Source organism: Panthera leo, chromosome A2 (genome assembly GCF_018350215.1).
Source record: "Panthera leo isolate Ple1 chromosome A2, P.leo_Ple1_pat1.1, whole genome shotgun sequence".
Classification (NCBI taxonomy): domain Eukaryota; kingdom Metazoa; phylum Chordata; class Mammalia; order Carnivora; family Felidae; genus Panthera; species Panthera leo.
This window is the reverse complement of record NC_056680.1, coordinates 133,343,482-133,350,117: the sequence shown is the minus strand read 5'-3', so window position 1 is coordinate 133,350,117 and position 6,636 is coordinate 133,343,482. Positions and strand designations below refer to the sequence as shown.

Here is a 6,636-nt window from a genome sequence, read left to right as displayed (position 1 = left end):
GCTCCAGAATAGATTTTGTTGCAAAGAATATGTTCTGTAAAAATCCTTTAAAGAAGCCTTTCAAATGTTTGTGTTTTGTTTTTTTTTTTTTAGGATGCCACACCCACTATTTACAAAGAAAGTCTTGAAGGGGAGAAGCAGGCCCCTCAGGCCACTTCTAGCAAAGAAATGTACATTCAGTACCAACAACACAGAAACGTTGTTGTAACTACACCCAAACTATTTCTTGTGTCCAACATATTTTCGTCTTCAGACTGCAATTGGTTTGCTGTTTCCTTTCTGTTTGTTTTACCACTTGCCTTCTAAATATTTTTCATCATCCTGGAGATTTTCCCAAGTTGTGGTCTGCTTGCTGGAGGGCCACATTCCTCTGATTATGGCATTAAGTTGTGTCACCATGGCAAGGCTTGTTTATCATAAGGGAGTATTTCACAAGATGGGCACCTCTGAAAACAATTTCAACCTCCTTTCCTCCACTTCATATGCTCAGATTCTGAGACAGCAGCCCAGATATGGCTTTCTCAAATCACAAACCGCATTCCTAGAGTGTGAACTTTACTTTGCTCTGCTCTTAAGACAGAGAAATATTTGGCTCTCTTTATTTCTTTCAAACTGGGCAGTGCCCTCTTGACTGTTATGACTAATGCACTTGTCAAGACTGGAATCTGCTAACAGGTAGATCACACTGCTCGAACTTGGGAAGCAAAAACGCCAGAGGCCAAAGGGTGACCTCGTGGTGCTTGAAGCCCATCCTCTGTTGACTGTGAGGAGATTTTCTAAGAGAAGGAAAGCTTAGTCAGAACCTGACAGTTCTTGCTCCCTCACATTCCTACAGAGGAACCAGCTTGGGGAGAGATAAGAGCTCTGGGTTGACACCCTGATTATGCCTACCTTTTTATTTGTTATATGTGGAAATTGACTTCATCCAATTAATAAGAGCAGGAAACAGTTTTTGTTTTCTCTTTGTAGGAAAACATGAAGTAACGGTTTTATCTTAATTTGTCAGGCATTGCCCAAGAGACTACAGCCATGTGGGCTGGTGGCCAAAATATCGCTCTAAGTCCCAAGTATTAACACCCAGATATAAAAAGAATGCTAATTGGTTTTCCAGCTGAAAAATAATAAGGTACTTGTGCCAAAAATGCTGTATGGCATGGAAACCCCAAGTTTATACAATAGGCCTGATTGCAATCTGGGGGCTCCATTTGTACTCGTATGTAGCACTAAACAAAGGGAGGTGTTGCACTCCTCTGCCTTTGTAGAAAGCCTCTGCTCCAGATCTCAGCCTGGTGTTGCACCAGGCTTCCCACAGTCTTCCTGCCAAATCTCCAAGTTTTTTCCTGGCTGCCATTCAGGAAAGTACAGCTCCGTTCGTAGGATGGAAAGTTAAAAAGGCCTTGCTTGGATACGCTGAAATATATACAAACACTGCTTGACGTATGGAGTAGGCTGGTTTTGCACAAGCTGCTCCTGCCTGCATTCTAAGGAAAGAGAATGAGAGACTTTAAAAAGTTATTCCAGTTAAATGATGGAGATATTAGATGGAAGAAAAAATATATTTTTTAAAAAAAGTAAATTCAGCATTTCCCTTAATCCCAACAATTATCCACCTTAGTTTCCTCATTGGCAAAATGTCAGATAATCTCTAAGAGCCCATCCAGCATGGGCAATCTCTAATTTAAAGGACGTGGTTTAATTGAGATAGAAGATACTGAATGTAGATACTCTAGCAAGAAGGTTACTGGAAGTGAGCTGGTGAGAGTCACTCTGAGGGCCCTCGGCAAATGTCAGTCTAGGACTGATACACTGATGCAGGCTGATTGCCTGCATTGCCCCTGGCTGCACACCTTGACTCTATGTCTATATCACTGATGGAAAAGTGCTTGAACTGAAAGTTTTCCTAATACTTAGAACCTTGTTCTCATTATTCCTGTTGATGGTTAATACTATTGCAAACTTCACAGATAAATTCAATATTTATAGAATATTATCCAAAAATGCATTTTAATTATAGTTAATACTGAAATATACTCTTTCCTGTCACCAACAATGGTCATGGACTATGACCAATATGCTAGCCATGCATGTAAAAATGCAAGTAAGTTGGGGCGCCTGGGTGGCTCAGTCGGTTAAGCGTCCGACTTCAGCTCAGGTCACGACTTCAGCTCAGGTCACGATCTCACGCTCCGTGAGTTCGAGCCCCGCATCAGGCTCTGGGCTGATGGCTCGGAGCCTGGAGCCTGCTTCCGATTCTGTGTCTCCCCCTCTCTCTGCCCCTCCCCCGTTCATGCGCTGTCTCTCTCTGTCTCAAAAAATAAATAAACGTTAAAAAAAATTAAAAAAAAATGCAAGTAAGTTAAAAAAAAAACTTTAAAGATACATAATTACTTTGACAGTAGGAGTAAAACATTCTCAGTAACCAATTTCTGCCAGAGGATGCAGGGAATAAAACAGGCCATAAGCTTCCACTGGTGTGTACTATTTTGGGTAGACACTGGCAAGCAATTGTCTGTTTGTTTCTATCAATGCTTTTCTTTTATTACTTTTAATTTGTTATTATTACTGCATTTTCACCTAGAATAGTTAGGCAGAATGGGAGGTATTTAAGACTTTAGAAAGTATTTATTTAAGAGTATGGAGCACCAGGACTTTTAACCTGCAGGAGAAACCAAGGAGTAGAAAAACATTGAGTTAGTATTGCTGGCCTTCAATCTGGTTCATCTCCACCAAATAAAATGAATTTTCCAGTGTCTCCCATCTTTCCATGTAGGTTCCAAGCTCCTTTGGTACATTCCTGCATCTGTGACTTGCTCTTTCTCTTACCTGGAGTGAGCTCCATTCTCTCTCCTTCTAGATCCTAGTTCAGTTCCCATCTGATCTTTGAAGCCCCAGAGACCACTCTCTAGTGCCCTTGGGTTTCCCATTTATCTGAACTCTTACTGCTTTTACTGTTTTCATGAAACTAGGTAAGGATATGGAGGGCTCACAGATCAGATTGGTATCGAACTGGGACCCAGAATATGAAGAGCAGACAGGAGTATTTTTTATTGCAAGGTGTAGGGACTCACTCAAGTAGCTCAAAATAAGGACAGTGTATTGTGGACCCACAGAGTCCAAGAAATGGGCCTTGCAGGATATGAACTGGAACATATCAGAAAGCTAGGCGACTCTCTTCCTAACTCTCAAGATCATACACTACTCCTCTGATGCTTTCCCAGGAATATTTGCTTTCACATTCTTCCCTTTGTCTCTCCCCAATTTCCATGTTATCATTTCAGTTTTCTTTCAGCTCAACTGCCCTCAAATAACTGAATTTGACTTTTAGGATCTTACTTCCAAACTTCAAGAGATTCGATCATTTCATCTTGTGCTGCATATCCAGTCCTCCGTTTGATCAGCGTGGTTGGCAGGGGCAGGGATTTTTGATACAGAAAGCTGCCTAAGCCCACTCCAGTGGCAGCCTGTAGGTGGAAAAGTTTCAGGGAAGGGGAAAACAAGTAGTGAAGTGCTCCAAAAGATATTCATTATTTGCAGAATAATTGCAGAATTATTTCCCCGAGGCAAAGTCCTTAAGGGCAAGGAATAAATTACATGTTGCTTATGTCCATCACTGTGTTCAGCACAATGCTGTTTATCCGCCACAGTGATTCACAACCCTGGCTACACAACAGAATCACCTGGGAAACTTTTAGGAGCATTTCAGTATCGAATCCTCCCCCTTGCCACCACCAGAGATTCTGATTTCACTAACTGGGGACATGGCCCAGACACCAGGGGCTGCTGTGCTTTCCAGATGTCAGACTTAACTCTTACTGCGGTCAGGGCCATGGGAAACAGTACTTGTATAGCTGAAACAGTGATTGGCCTCATAACTGAAAACCTGGTAGAAATTCAAGAGCTATTAAGTAGCTTAAAATTCATGCCTGGCCTTTTTAGAAGGGTAACTGTAATTACATTCATATTGTCTTAGGTGGGGTGAATGCTAGTAACATAGGTAACTTTAGAAGGAGACATTAAAATTGCTTCTCGGCCTTTTGGCTAAGATCAAGTGTAGAAGGAGACATTAACATTTCTGATTTTATATGAAAAATTTTTTCCTCATTCTTGTAACTAATTTCATCAAGTGAGGTAGTCAATGGTTATTTCCACAAGGCTTTTTGAGCACATCATCAATACATCTTCAAAATGCAGTCCTGTCCCTGGATTCTTTGAAAGCAGTATTATATAATTAGGAAAATTTAAGATTTAGTAAATTCTGAATTGATGACAAATCAGAGTGCCACCTGAATGACAATTGTTTTAGTTTTTTCAGTGGTAACGCTGAAATTGGCATTGGTAAATTTAGACTTACTTAAACAAATTTTCCTTTGGAATAGCAAGGAGCTTACTTATTGCAGGCCCTAGATGGAGATGATCTTTCAGGGTACACTTTATGGTATCCTTGTGGTTGCCAAGGTTTGCCTTAGGCTTTATACCTATTGGATATGGTTGAGTAGTTGGAGAATTCCTTGAAAGTAGTTTCTGGAGTTCTTCAATATGATCAGTGAAATGAAGGAGATATTCCAAGCTAAACTGGTTCAAGTACATTCGTTCAACTGTTTGTTCTTAAGGGAATAACACTGCCTTTCCTGCCAAGTGCCTCTGGGATCACCTTGGAACATTCGTTAACCATCTCTGGAAGTCAAGCCACCTTCATCTTATTATTAGGCACTGATTTTTGCATAGAATGTGATTCATCTGCTTTAATGCTTCCTACCCTAATTTCCTTCTCTGAGAAGGATCCATTTTTCCCAATTCACTTGCAGTACCCTTAAGGAAGGCATGGTTTGACATTGAACTCTTTGGCAAAGGGTCTCAAAAGAGAATACCTTGGAAGATATATCCTTGCCAATTTTTGATCCAGCATAACCAGACTGAATTTCCCTCTTGCGTTATGGCACAGACCAGTGCAGTACCAACACTTTGCTATCCTAGAGGATCTTGTGCTGGACCTTCTGGATGTGAGGATCCCTTCTTGGACTTACCATCATGTGTCCAATGGTCAATATGTGAATTGTGATGTTAGCTATTAAGTTTCCTTTGGGGGCGGGGCGCCTGGGTGGCGCAGTCGGTTAAGCGTCCGACTTCAGCCAGGTCACAATCTCGCGGTCCGTGAGTTCGAGCCCCGCGTCGGACTCTGGGCTGATGGCTCGGAGCCTGGAGCCTGTTTCCGATTCTGTGTCTCCCTCTCTCTCTGCCCCTCCCCCGTTCATGCTCTGTCTCTCTCTGTCCCAAAAATAAACAAAAAACGTTGAAAAAAAAAAATTAAAAAAAAAAAAAGTTTCCTTTGGGGGCGATGTGAATGGCTTATTTTTTTTTCCTAGCCAGATACTGGCTTTGCCAGAGAAGGAGCAGAGAAGCCACCCTTCCATGCTGAACAGAGGTTAGTGTGTCTGACTGATAGGGACTCTGGAATATGCATTCTCATGTAGCAGACCCTGCTGATCACCTTGGCAAGAAAGCTGTGCTTGATTCTTGTGCATTCTAGCACTTTTGCATATGTTGTATTTGATCCCAAATCAAATGGCCTAAAGAGTCATTAAAGGTTTCATTGTGAACTCCTTTTTTTTAAATATGAAATTTTTTTTTTATCTTATAGGCTTTTTATTTTTATTTTTTATTTTTATTTTTATTTTTTTAATATATGAAATTTATTGTCAAATTTGTTTCCATACAACACCCAGTGCTCATCCCAAAAAATGCCCTCCTCAATACCCATCACCCACCCTCCCCTCCCTCCTAACCCCCATCAACCCTCAGTTTGTTCTCAGTTTTTAAGAGTCTCTTATGCTTTGGCTCTCTTCCACTCTAACCTCTTTTTTTTTTTTTCCTTCCCCTCCCCCATGGGTTTCTGTTAAGTTTCTCAGGGTCCACATAAGAGTGAACACATATGGTATCTGTCTTTCTCTGTATGGCTTATTTCACTTAGCATAACACTCTCCAGTTCCATCCACGTTGCTACAAAGGGCCATATTTCATTCTTTCTCATTGCCACGTAGGACTCCATCGTGTATATAAACCACAATTTCTTTATCCATTCATCAGTTGATGGACATTTAGGCTCTTTCCATAATTTGGCTATTGCTGAGAGTGCTGCTATAAACATTGGGGTACAAGTGCCCCTGTGCATCAGTACTCCTGTATCCCTTGGGTAGATTCCCAGCAGTGCTACTGCTGGGTCATAGGGTAGGTCTATTTTTAATTTTTTGAGGAACCTCCACACTGTTTTCCAGAGTGGCTGCACCAGTTTGCATTCCCACCAACAGTGCAAGAAGGTTCCTGTTTCTCCACATCCTCTCCAGCATCTATAGTCTCCTGATTTGTTCATTTTGGCCACTCTGACTGGCATGAGGTGATATCTGAGTGTTGTTTTGATTTGTATTTCCCTGATGAGGAGCAATTGTTGAGCATCTTTTCATGTGCCTGTTGGCCATCCAGATGTCTTCTTTAGAGAAGTGTCTATTCATGTTTTCTGCCCATTTCTTCACTGGGTTATTTGTTTTTCGAGTGTGGAGATTGGTGAGCTCTTTATACATTTTGGATACTACTAGCCCTTTGTCCAATATGTCATTTGCAAATATCTTTTCCCATTCCGTT

The 6,636-nt window shown here is 41.2% G+C and overlaps 1 pseudogene; it reads left to right on the top strand.

Annotated features, from left to right (window-relative positions):
- Window positions 1-4,018: 4,018 nt before the first annotated feature.
- Window positions 4,019-4,172, top strand: LOC122214720 (annotated as a pseudogene).
- Window positions 4,173-6,636: the final 2,464 nt, after the last annotated feature.